We start from the raw sequence: 14,528 nt of genomic DNA, 5'->3' as shown, positions 1-14,528 counted from the left end.
GGTGAGAAGGTACTTGTTGCCCTTGTTCCATTTATGTACGTTTTTCAAATTGCCGCTACTCATCTCCACGAGGTCGCTTTGCCAGAGGTCGTCGATGCCCTTGGTTACCACAGCCAAACGTTCGTAGTTTCGGCGTGCAGGTTTATGCAATTCTTCGACGATGGCTTGCCTAGACATTTTTTTGTTTAGAGATTACGTTTCAAGAGAAGCACCAGCGTGATGGGATTCAAAGAGGGTGGCACCTCGCTCGTGTTTTGAATGATCAGCTTATCGCCGGCACTCACGTCGAAAACGGTGAGATCTTCGTCTTCGTGTATTTCATATATGTTGCGCGTTTCGTTCCAACGTGCCAGAGGAATGTTTCCCGCTTTCTGGACACCACGATTCGATATTAAGGTCATGGTGGGAACGCTAGCTTTTCTGCCGTGAGACCAGTACGAAAATTCGTTTATCTGAATCGTGCCATCGAGGAGAAACTTGTAGTACGGATGATAAGGATGCAACATGTACAGTTTGTTACCTTCGACGAACGTGGAGATTCTCTGTTGATTGGGAACGCTGTTGATTTCGATGGCTTGCAAGGTGAACAATTTGGCGAATTTAGTGTCGAAGGTGACGAGATTACTGTGAACTTGTCCGAGTTTATTTTCGATGGGCAGCAAATGCTCGATTATGGTATCCGTTACGGTAGAAAACTACGGTTTGATTTTCACTTCCACGTTCAACTGCTTGTAGTTTTCGTTGAGTTCTTGCAACTTGGCACCGAAAGAGGCCAGCGTCGATTCCTGCGTGGATTCCAGCACTCCAACTTGATCTCTGACGTTGACGACAATGTTCTGAAGGTTCTCGACTTGATTCAATTTCGAGCTCTTCTCGGTAAGATCGTTCACGATGCTTCGCATCTCTGTAAACTGCGTGTGAAGGTCGGCGACGCTCTGCGAAGTGGGCAGCGTCGACACCAGCGAACTAATTTCGTCTCGAATCTGTTCCACGTTCGCCGTTTCCGTTTCTAGTCGTTTCAGCATTCGAGATATGTTTCTTTTCAAAGCATGCAATTCTTTGGAGGTGGGGAGATTGGCCACCCTACTCTCGAGATAGCTCAATGAACTTTTGATGTCGCTCGAATCGGATAGTGCCGTCACCGCCGTTTTCAATTTTTCCAAATCTTCGCTCGAAGGCACGCTCGTCCGTAACGATTCCAAGTCACCCTGTATGTTGTCCAGTACGTGATGAAAATGAGCGAGATTGGATTCGACGTTCAAATTTTCTAAATATTCGATCTTCTGCTGAACCGTGCTCAACGTGTCTTGAATGCTTGTCAACGCTCTCGCTTCAGCGTGAATATTTTTAATTTCTTCGTTGATCAATTCCAGAGACGCCTGAAGCGTAGCAATAGTGGTTTGAATGTGTTCGAAATCTCGATACGCCTCCAATTGAATTTTTATGTTCGCGACGCTTTTACCGATGACCTGCAGTTCGTCCGACGATGGTAGGTTCGTCATTGTATCTTCCAAAGTCTGCAACTTGGATTTAATTTCTTCCAACGTGCCGGTGAATTCTTCTTGTAATTTGGAAACGACGACGTGCAAGCGTTCTACATCAATATCGTTCACCACGGTTTGAAGTTCGGAGAAATTCTTTTCTATTGCGGAAGTTCGTTCTTCGATTTCGAGTTTCAATTTTTCCAAATCTTCATTTTTCGATTGAAATTGCTGTAATTTGGCCAAATCATTTTGAAGCGAATCCACGCTCAACTGTATATTTTGAACGCTGTCGTAAGAAGGTACGTCGACATAATTTTTTATCAGCGTCTTCAGTTCGGAATCGATTTTCAGAATGGGGTCGAGACATTGCGTTTGGAGCGTGGCGATTTCCGACTCTAAACTTTTTGTTTAAGGTCTCCTGCAAAGCGATCAAATCGGTCCTCAACTTCTTAACACGAACGTCCAACATGAGAATCTCTTCTGCATGGTCTACACGCTTGGTGTTGCCGAAAATGTCGTTAGGCATTTTTGGTTAACGGTTATTTATAATAGGATAGACGATTCGTAATTCTACGAAGACAGGAATGAGTTTGTCATAATCTCCTGCAGAAACATCGTACGTAATGTTAGAAAGCATCTTGTCGTACTTGATTCGAAAAATATTCTTGCCGGTAGAAATTTTGATTTCGCCTGCGTTTTCCGGATTCACGGTGATTTGAAGTTTCCCGTCGATCGGAATTTCGTAGAAATGTAAATTGTTATTAAAAACATAAAACATCTTGCCCACATCATCATCCAATTTCGTCCAAATGCTGTTGAGATGAACAATCAGTAAACCATTGAGTTTAGATAACACGGAAGGTAAGAGGTTATTGAAATTTGGCGGTGCAGTCTCCATTTTGATCTGTTTGCGGAAGCCAAAAAGATTCATTGTCCTTGTTAGTTATTTAAGAATACGGCGCGCGCGCGCGCGTGTGTGTGTGTGTGTGTGTGTGTGTGTGTGTGGCACATCGTTCCCCCGAGAGAGGTTTACAAAGATCACGATATACGGAGTTGGAAAATTACGATATGGCGCATTCGCTTATTACTGTTGCCAGCCGTAGGTCTCTCTCTCTCTTCATCTTACAGCAACGTTGGCATCTCTATTTTTTTAGTTGTAAGTGGGTTGCCAACACACTCTAGTTAATAATGCTACATATTATACACACACACACGCACACACATACTGTGTTGCCATCCGCCCATCTCTCTCTTTTACGGCAGTGCCGGCTCTCCTTGCCCAGTGTGTGTAGGTTGGCAAAAATTGCTTTATGCACTGTAAGCCAAGCCTCAAGCAAAGTTGCCAGCTCCTTGCTTTAGGTTAGGTTAGACAAAAAAAAAGCTGTAGGTAGGCTGTCGGTTGTTTAACTCTTCCCTCTCTCTCTCTCCTCTCACTTTTTTTTGTAAAAAGCTATGGCAAAAGCAGTAGGTTGGCAACCTTGCTTTATGCGCTGTAAGGCAAGCCTCAAACAAGGTTGCCAGCTCCTTGCTTTAGGTTAGGTTAGACCGAAAAAAAACCTTGGTGATTTTTTTCGAGTAAGGTGTTGGCAATACTGCGAGAAAATAAGACTTATGCCTTACAAGAGCAAACCATTAAGAAGCCTCAAGCAAAATTGCCAGCTCCTTGCTTTAGGTTAGGTTAGACCAAAAAAAAACCTTGGTAATTTTTTTTCGAGTGAGGAGTTGGCAACACTGCGAGAAAATGGGGCTCATGCCTTACAAGAGAAATCTATTAAGGCGAGCCCCATTTTCGGGAGCAGAACCCGGGCACTTCACCTACTAATAAAATTTGTTCCAACTTTCCCTAATTTTTTTCCCTGATTGGACCCCCTTATTGACTGGCCAATACGGGAAACAATGGGCTTGAAAATGTGAATTCGAACGGGACATGTTCGTTTGAATGCCACTTGGCAAGGTTAGGAACAACTATTTGCAATTGTGAAGAACAACGCTCAGAGTCTCCTCTGTTAGACACAGCAGAATTGATGTGCCCAGGAATGACAAGAAACAAAGTTCATTTCCCAATATATATTTCTTACATTCCGAGCTTACAAACAGTACCATACGTATATTATATAACGCCAATCTCGGTGGCGGAGCGGTTAGCACAGCGCGCTACGATGCAAGGGGTTTCGAGTTCGAATCCCAGCCTTGGCATGGGTATTCTTTCAATCAATTTCAGCATATCATCACTCATCTTCATCTCCGCGATTAGCCAAAAGTGGCAGAAAAGCAGGGGCGGAGCCAGGCGGGTGCGTAAGTTTCTTCCGCACCCCCTTCAGCACACCTAGATGGTTAATCCACCGCTGCAAAAAAAACGAAGTAGAAATAAACAGGAGTAGAATGACAGCATTTTGTACCTACGCGTCAGCAAAAATTTGATGCGCCTGGTGTTATGTTACATCCGGTTGTACCGGGCCACGAGTGATTTTATTGTTGAGTCAGCAGAACGTGTCTGATCTCCTTGAAGACATCGGAAGCGGTGGGGGGGGAGTGGGGTCAATGGGTTTGTCACGTTGTTTCTTGATGTATGCTAACCTAACACGTGCGTATGTTTGTGTGTGTGTGGAGGAAATGCGCGCGCAACCATTGCGTATGATTCAAAGACATGAAGAAATGATTTAAAGATGGCGCCGAAGGTGCTTTACCCCCGAAAGTTTAGCGGCTAAGGTTATTGCTCTGTAAAACAAGAGGCGTCGAAGGTTCGAGTCCTGGTAGAGTCAATATTGATTGGTTGATAGATTGAGTTAGTTTTTTTAAGTCCGTTTTATGCACGGCAAAACTAATCAGGATTGGAGCTACAGTTGAAAAGTGGTGATTCGGACCACTATGTGCCTCCACCGAGTATCGAACCTGGGACCCGTTGATTACAAGGCGACGATGTCAATATTGAATGGTCTCGATTAGCCTGTGTGTAAATAAAGGCAACAAAATGGTTGAGTTCGAAAATCGAGTTGGGTTAGTGGTTAATGTTGTCACCTGGCAATGAAGAGGTCGCGGGTTCGATTCTCTAGGTAGTTAAATTAGGCCAATTGTTTTGTCCCGCCATTATAGGTCCCGATTAGTCCATCTGTGCATAAATAGTATTTGAATAAAATCAAAATGGCGGCCGCGTTTTGTGTTTAGCGGCGGCGGCGACCGGGGCGCGGCGCGGCGCGAGGGGTGTTTTTTATTCCGCGAGATGTTTTAACCAAGTGGTTGAGGGTTCGATTCCCAATGTTGGTGAAAATTGGATATTCAATTGTATTTGTTTAAAAGTTCCGATTAGCTTTTTGTGCACAAAGAGAAAATGAACTAATTGGAAATAGGATGTTTATGCTGTAATGAAAAGGTCCCCGGGTTCGATTCACAATGTCAAATTGGCTGATAATGATGTTGTTTAAAAAAAAAGAAGTGTGTTGAGTCCCCCATTAGTATTTAGGTAGGAACAGATATTAAAAATCAAAACAAAATGCCTTTTGATTACAACGCAAAGACTTTACCGCTAATGTATAAAGATAAATTAGAATCTGTTGTTTTGCCGTGTGGGGCCCCAGTACCGATTAGCTTAAATGCATAAAGAGTAGGTAAAATAACCAAGATGGCCGTCACTATTGTTTTGTGATCAAAGAGGAGTCACAGGTTCGATTCAATCAAAGGAGGCAAGATTCTATGTTTCAATTCCATGTAAAAGTCTAAAGTTATGTTTCGATTAACCTCAATGCATAAAGAGGAATTAAACAAAAACAAGCAAAATGGCGACAGATGTGATAAAAGAAAAATTGAATTAGTTTTTTATAGTGACAAGAAAAAATAGCGAATCATTGTTAGAAATAGAATGAAAATAAAGATACTTGCCTTTGCGTGTCCAGCGCTGTGCAGAAAAGCTCTCATGCTTTATCTCCGACAAGTCCACAATACGCATTTTTTTTTATTGTATAGTTAATTATTAATGTTGTTATTAACACAGATTCTTACCAGTGTGAAGAAAAGCTCTCATGCTTTATCTCCGACAAATCCACAATACACACTTTTTCATTATATAGTTAATTATTAATGTTGTTATTAACACCGATCATGCTTTATCTCCGACAAGTCCACAATACACATTTTTTTTATTGTATAGTTAATTATTAATGTTGTTATTAACACAGATTCTTACCAGTGTGAAGAAAAGCTCTCATGCTTTATCTCCGACAAATCCACAATACACACTTTTTCATTATATAGTTAATTATTAATGTTGTTATTAACACCGAGTTTTACAAGTGTGAAGAAAAGCTCTCATGCTTTATCTTCGACATGTCCACAATACACACTTTTTCATTATATAGTTAATTATTAATGTTGTTATTAACGATTGTTACCAGTAAAAATATAAACCATGAGGATTTTTAAAGGGGTGATAAGTGAAAAAAAGCCAAGACATATATTTTATCCCTGTTTATTACCAATATTTACAAAATTCAAAAGAGCCGCACACACACACATACACACATACATATGTAAAATGTTTATATTGTGTCACCAGTTTATCAGCATGTTATTTAACAAGTTTTTATTCTTCAAGTTTGTTCACTCACCCACATAAGGAACTGTGTCACTATCATATCCATTTTCTGCTGCAACCACTGAATTAAAATGTTTCACTATTTTTTCCACAAGCATGTTCTCGCAAAAAACAAACACTTCTTTGGAAAGTCTTTTTCCGTCCATGTTTTGTATAGACAAAGGCTCAGGTTTTGTACATCCATGTAGATGGGAAAGCACAAACTTCTCCTTATTACATGCATGGACAGGGGAAATATCTGTGCAACCGAAACATTGTTCGCGAAGGTCGAGAATGCAAGATTCCACACAGTTTCCAAAATATGATTTCAGATACGGCGACACTGTTTCACACATAACTTTCGCATGCTCGATGCACACAAATATCTTCATAAAGTTCCGCCACGAACTTTCTGCGATGAACACTATCTCCAGGGAACCGTAAGCTGGTTTCTTCCTTATAATGATCTGACGGCGATTGTACAGTGTGGTTATCAGCAATTCATGTTGCTCACTTAGTGGGTAGGAAACACGAGGCTGCTCACCTGGAATAGCGATGTAATTGTCGATTACTGGAAACAATTCCTGAAGAGCGTGCCACTCCTGCAACTGTAGTTCAACACCGGCCGCCCCGCTTCTGTGTAGCCTGACCACAGGTTGGAAATCCAGATGAGAGGAAAGTCCGATTGAGATAACTTTTGTTTTCGAAGCATTCAAATAGTAGACGTGATCAAATAATATCGACTGGCGTATAAGACTAGTTACTTGTTTTTGTTCTTCAGGTAAATGCTGATCGCTCTCTTTCTGAAGAACCCCCTTGAAATTAGTGTACGGTTGAAATCTTTTTTTCAGCGGCATCGAAATAGAGGATTCCATGACTAAGAACTGCGAGATACTGCATGTCGCAGCGTGCAGGTATACATTTGAAGAAATGCGTGGGTGTGTTTTTGAGACGCATGCGCGCGTAGCAAACCAAGCATGTGCTGTACAAAAAAGGTGGAGGGGGCGGGGCATTACAAAGATCAATGGTCAGAGAAAAATCAGCAGAATATCATAAACGTCATATTGAGAAAATATTGGATAACAAATATTAATTAATTTAATTAAAACATCAACCGCATTGTCGATCTGAAATTAGGTTTATAGACAGGGGGCAAAATGGAAAATATCGACGATGTTCTAGTATTGGATTGTTTCTGTATTTCCATCGGTATAATCCTCCACCACATTTGAAGCATACTGTTTTATCCTCTTTTTGAATGTAAAATAATCCTGCTTCGGACAGAGCTTCTACAAACGGGAATTCTTTTGATTGCCAGTTTCTGAAAGAGGACAATCTAGCATTGAAAGATCCCATCTCTGGATATTGCGTCATTGTTCTGTAAAGACACAAAACAAGATAAATATTATAAGTAAGCTGTTGTAAACTGTAACGCTACAAAATTATTAATATACTATTAGGACTATATGTAACTTGTATAAAATTTCAAACAGTATTTACTGTCAATATTTTCTAGTATACGTACCGAGTATTATAAATTTAATTTACGAGTCAGCAAATAAGTTGATATAATATTGTCGTTTTTTATCGGTACTGGGAATAAAATTTGAAATTTATGCATGGGTTTACCAGAGGCTCTATGGAATAAATACAGAAAACAGTAATGCCCACAGTACACAGACCCGTAACTTTGTATCTGATGAGTGTTGTACGTATAGAATTTAGAGTTATTTTCCAAAAATCGCAAATGGTTATGCACATGTGGAGGTTTTCCGTAACTATCAAAAAATTCCCCCCGGGAGTTACTGTCTATGTAAATTGCTACCCAGTGCTTCCCGGGGCTATCTTTGGGATCTGTATTTATAATCAAAAGAAAAAAAAAGAATAGGGATATATCTTTAAATAGTCATTATATTGTATGCTTCAAAAATCCAAGAGACAGAGCCCAAATTAATTATTTATCTAGACAAGTATACCCGGAGAATCCAAATTTTGTAAAAGATGCATATTACAATGCCACCGCTGAACCCCATGGATATTTGCTGTTTGATCTCAAGCAGAACACTCCGGAAGAAGTACGTTTTCGGTCGCGGATATTTCCCGACGATGATATCAATTATGTATATATTCCTACAAAAAAAGCAAGCATAATCACTAGTCGTTTATTCTGTCATCATGGCTCCAAGAGTGAAACACGCTAAAGTGCTCCAAGTTTTGTCGGATGCTAAACCAGCTCTTCGCACAGCTATATTACAAGCTGCTGATTCTTCCTTAGTTAATTCAATCTGTGAGTGTTGTTACAATGTTCTAAAAGGGAATGTTCCTCTTTCAACACCTCAGAAAACAAGATTGAGCCGGTACAAGAAGGTGATACGTAATCTCTCTGCCAAAGGACACTCTACAAAGCAGAAGAAACAGATACTAGTGCAACACGGAGGATTTCTACCTGCGTTATTAGCCCCTTTAATAGGAGGTGTGTTATCAAGTTTATTTAAGTGAAAAAAAAATCTGAACATGGAGCATGCCAAAAAAATGGTTATAATACCTCAAGAATTTATGGATAACATGAGACATCCTGTTATGTCTGCACCGTCTACATCCTTATCGCAATTGGATCAGGATATGCAAGTAATTTTGAATCTCAAAGGTCTTTCGGATGATGAAAAATGGAATCGTTACAGTATTGTGCTCCAAAAATTTCTGTCTATTACTCGAAAACAAAGAGAACCTGTGTCGCTACCGATTACAGAATCTACTGAGAAGTTGACTGATATGAAAGAAGAAATTCTAGCTGCTACACCTAGCATGTATCGTAGAAAAGCCGATCTGTATTTACAATCAACGCTGCTGGTAGTTCCACATGTACAGGTAATTCATTAGCTGCGAAAACACCAACATGATGATTGTCAAAGGCTCTATTTGATATTAACCCGTGAAGCAAATTTAAAGTCGACAGCATTGCTGGACACTAAATAGTAATATTGTGCAACTCACCTTGTTATACAATTAATCCAGATGAATATCTCTTTGATTATTAATTTCCATGAGAGCGTCAAATTCAGAGTAGATAACACAAGTCACAGTAGATTCCAAAGCCGATTTGAAGTGGACTTCCAAGCTAACAGCCCCTTGCCGTTGAAGACTGCAATGGGATATGGCACTTGCAGCTGCGTCTGGTGTTATATCGAAAACAAGTAATGCGTATCCCTGGGGGTATTCCTCACGCGATATATTGTTTCCTTCATCCATATAGTGTATCCCTGTTCCAGAGAATAATGTGTGATATGCTGTTATGTACTTGTTGTTTTCAAAGTCTGGTTGAAGTGGTTTGCCGGGAATTTGGACTCCATCAACATATAAAGTAAAGAAGTTGTAATTGAAATGTTGAAAATTGAATGGGTTTGTAGACAGAGTGCCGTTGAATGCATCGTTGGTAACAAACCCTTCAACTAATCGTTTCGGAAGACGTCCAAGTATCACATTGTCAATTGTTTTTGAAACAATATCTTTTGGAATAGTTACAGCTTTAAGTTGTACTCTTGTTAGAGGGTATTTTGCTGTATGTTTTTGCAATATGCGATTGTGACTAAGTTTGATGGATGAACTGACCGATACTTTTCTCACATATAGTGTAGCATCCAGAATTTCCACTTTGCCTTCACTGTCATCTAATCCCATCAAGCAGAAAGTGTTTTTCGAAGGAATCAGTTTTATTCGCATTTCCACTCCATTGATCAAAAATTTCTCTTGATTGAAAATATCAGAATGCAAGTAACCAAACATATCAAATGTTTTACTCTGTTTTGTTAGTTGGTTACGTTTTGTAAAGCCTTTGTTGTCTTCCGAAACGTTATCAAAAGCGCCTGCTGTATCTTTGTACCACAATGCACTTTGGAGATGAGATGATTTTGCAGATATGTCATAGTTCAGTGCTTTTTCAAAATAAGACCTGTATGGGTGCATGTGAGATGGAAACGAGATGAGTTTGTTATTTAAGTAGATTTGTACTTCGCTGAACATTGCATTGAGAAAATCATTGACAGGTCCAATTGTTTTATCTGTGGGTAGCAATAACTGACCATTCGCTTTTACAATTCTGGCATCTATATTCAACATTGTGTGTGCTAAATCCATATAATCATCACCATGTCCAGGTATTACAAACTCGGTGGGGGCATTATCTGCCAGAGAACTAACAGGTTTGTATCCGATGGTGTGGTGTTCTAAGATGCTTGTCTGAGTAGGTTTTACCGAGAAAATATCCAATTCACTTTTAAAACACTCACATGATTTCTCCCTAATTAGCGCCATATCTAATCAAAAATATCTGATGTTATTTGAATTTTCTTACGGTTGCGCTTGGTTGTTTTCTTGGTGTTTGTATTGGCACTGGATCTCTTCTTTCTCTGAGCGATCCTTCCAGTTCGCTGTCCCGAAGCAGAGTGATTCCTTTTGAAATGTTTATGCCCCTGATAACCTGAACCAATCATTTCCTTTAGCTTTGTTTCAGCTTTTCTTTTAAGATTTGATCTGGCATCCGAAATTCTGGATTGTAGTGACTGTTTTAGGGGTGTTTTGTCTACAACATCACCTAACACATTTACCCCTGTTTTTAACATTTCTTTCCCTACAGCTTTCGCTCCTTTTTTGATAAGAGGCAAAGCTGACCGAAAAAGTCCTCCAAGAAAACTTCCAATGCCATGTCCTTTTTGATAGGCAGCACCGTAATATATGTTACCCACACCAGATCCAGCTTGTTGATGGTAGTATTGAAAATATGGGTCATTCATAATCAGAGCTTTTCACCACAACGTCTAAAATGAATTTTCAAACACACTAGTCCGAAGGAGAATGGGATGTGTGCACCAGTGCTATCCCTTAAGTCAATTTCTATTTGTTCGAAATTATGTTTCTGCACTGGGATGTAATGTGGTGAATCGAAAATTTGCACACCATCACTTCCAAAAGTATGTTCCATAGGATTAATGTTTATAATACGTAATAGAGGGGCGACAGCATCTCCCACCATATGTGATTCCGCAATATCTGTGTAAATATACATCTGGGAAGGAATTTCTCTCACAACATTTGGAGGCGAGCGTCCAATTTTTACTTCTGATAGATCATCGGTCGGTTTAAAACCTAATATCCGAACCAGTTGAGGTGACAATCGTACATTTATGTTTCTCTGCTTGGTAGATATATCAACAGTCACATGTTTGTACGCAGGATGATTTCGGAGACTAAAATTTAATGTTTCAGAATATTTATTGATTTCTGCAACAATGCTGTTTATAGATGCGTAATAGCCTTCGGATATTCGAAGTTCGTTCCATTTGACATCATCCATAGATTTATATTGAATATAGTTGTTAAATCTTGTAATATTTAGTATTGAATAAGGATAATGCACTTCTACCAATGCCATCTCCCATTTGTTGGTGTCCAACTCCACACGGTTCGGAAGCTTTGTGGTGTAATTAGTTAGAGTATTACTTGGGAAATATTTCATGGAACTGTTACTAGGCAAAGTAAGGTAGAAAGCGTTTGCTTTTCTCATGATGTGTTATGAAGGTTATTTGTACCACTGATGAGAATACCTACAAAAAATTATGCCTCTCTCTCTCTCTCTCTCTTTTTGACTCCAAAAACGATGCGCTAATCCAACTGTCAAATAATCTGGAGTAACCTTTCCAATGAACTAACAACTTTTTACTGGCTCCTTTACCTTCGGTCGCAAGGATTTTATCAATTTCATGCATATCCGGTAAGCGGACCAATTGCAACTCTTCCGTATAAAATGTTCCATCGATTTTATGTCCTTGTAGATCTTTTAATTCATACACTTGAGGATTTCTTTTCAAAATACGTTCCACCACAAATATTTCTCTTGTCCAATTTTCCATGTAACCTTTGTCAAAGCGTTTTTTGGTTTTTGTTATTCTCACTGTATCTCCTATTTTGAATGGCATCTTCAATGACAATAGTGGAGATGAATCAGATTTGAGTTTTTTGTCATACATATTGTGCCATACTTTCAAAACCTTCTCAGGAGTAACATCTGCTGGTGCCATTTTAATACTCGAGTGAATTTTATGATTATAAGCTTTCAAAAGCTTTGGGAGTACATTAACATAACAGCTGGTTCTTTGCTTAGTAAAATACTTCCACATGCGTTCCTTTAAAGTTCTGTTGAATCTTTCAACAATACTAGCTTTAATATCAGGATTCTTTGTTGTAAAATAAATCACATTTTGTTTTTTGAGATATTCCTGCACAATACTGTTGGTAAACTCACGGCCTTTGTCAGTTTGTAATTTCAAAGGTTTTCTTTTGCTTTGTTTGAAAATTTGCTGGAAAGCCTTTTTTATACATACACCAGTTTTATTTTTTACAGGGACAGCCCAAGCATGCCTGCTAAAAATATCGATAACTGTGAGTATATATCTGTACCCTTTGTTGTGATTCCGCAAACTCTGCATGTCATTCAAGTCAGCCTGCCATTGGTCATCGATATTATGCACAAAATAAAAGTTTCTCGGAAATCGACGCTTTACAGGTCTATGCAAAGTGTATGCAGTTTGCTTTGTCAACCAATGTTTGATTGTTGACAATGGTATGGATTTTTTTACAGCTTTCCATAGTGTTGAAGCTGTAGAATAGGATGCTGGATGAGATGGATTGTACCAGATATTCTCTAATATTTTTTCGCTCATGGTTTGTATCTTGACCAAACTGGAACAGTACGTTTACGTTTGTGCCCTGGAAATGATGATACAAAAGAAATTGGTTCCTTTTCTTCTTCTTCTTCTTCTGCTTCTGTTAATTCTTGTGCCTCTTCTTGGTTAGCTCCGGACAGCGGAACATGGCGTCCGGGGTTGCCAAAAACAATCTGTTGAATAAACTCCTGTCTCCGGGGGTTTCCAATATATTCTTGAGGGATATTAGATAACGCCAGAGCTCTATTGAATAGTTGCCACCCAACAGGATTGCTTGTTTTTCGTGGTCGAATTATATCCGATACTAGATCGACAATATTTGAGCCTTCAATTTTATTATTGTTAATAAAAACTGCCCCAGATTTATCCCAATCAATATTACTATTATGTAAAAGACGTTCATACAACAGTTCGGCTTTTCTACGATACATGCTAGGTGTAGCAGCTAGAATTTCTTCTTTCATATCAGTCAACTTCTCAGTAGATTCTGTAATCGGTAGCGACACAGGTTCTCTTTGTTTTCGAGTAATAGACAGAAATTTTTGGAGCACAATACTGTAACGATTCCATTTTTCATCATCCGAAAGACCTTTGAGATTCAAAATTACTTGCATATCCTGATCCAATTGCGATAAGGATGTAGACGGTGCAGACATAACAGGATGTCTCATGTTATCCATAAATTCTTGAGGTATTATAACCATTTTTTTGGCATGCTCCATGTTCAGATTTTTTTTTCACTTAAATAAACTTGATAACACACCTCCTATTAAAGGGGCTAATAACGCAGGTAGAAATCCTCCGTGTTGCACTAGTATCTGTTTCTTCTGCTTTGTAGAGTGTCCTTTGGCAGAGAGATTACGTATCACCTTCTTGTACCGGCTCAATCTTGTTTTCTGAGGTGTTGAAAGAGGAACATTCCCTTTTAGAACATTGTAACAACACTCACAGATTGAATTAACTAAGGAAGAATCAGCAGCTTGTAATATAGCTGTGCGAAGAGCTGGTTTAGCATCCGACAAAACTTGGAGCACTTTAGCGTGTTTCACTCTTGGAGCCATGATGACAGAATAAACGACTAGTGATTATGCTTGCTTTTTTTGTAGGAATATATACATAATTGATATCATCGTCGGGAAATATCCGCGACCGAAAACGTACTTCTTCCGGAGTGTTCTGCTTGAGATCAAACAGCAAATATCCATGGGGTTCAGCGGTGGCATTGTAATATGCATCTTTTACAAAATTTGGATTCTCCGGGTATACTTGTCTAGATAAATAATTAATTTGGGCTCTGTCTCTTGGATTTTTGAAGCATACAATATAATGACTATTTAAAGATATATCCCTATTCTTTTTTTTTCTTTTGATTATAAATACAGATCCCAAAGATAGCCCCGGGAAGCACTGGGTAGCAATTTACATAGACAGTAACTCCCGGGGGGAATTTTTTGATAGTTACGGAAAACCTCCACATGTGCATAACCATTTGCGATTTTTGGAAAATAACTCTAAATTCTATACGTACAACACTCATCAGATACAAAGTTACGGGTCTGTGTACTGTGGGCATTACTGTTTTCTGTATTTATTCCATAGAGCCTCTGGTAAACCCATGCATAAATTTCAAATTTTATTCCCAGTACCGATAAAAAACGACAATATTATATCAACTTATTTGCTGACTCGTAAATTAAATTTATAATACTCGGTACGTATACTAGAAAATATTGACAGTAAATACTGTTTGAAATTTTA

The sequence above is a fragment of the Lepisma saccharinum genome, chromosome 5 (genome assembly GCF_977018435.1).
Source record: "Lepisma saccharinum chromosome 5, izLepSacc3.1, whole genome shotgun sequence".
In the NCBI taxonomy this organism is placed as follows: domain Eukaryota; kingdom Metazoa; phylum Arthropoda; class Insecta; order Zygentoma; family Lepismatidae; genus Lepisma; species Lepisma saccharinum.
This window is presented reverse-complemented; position numbering follows the sequence as displayed.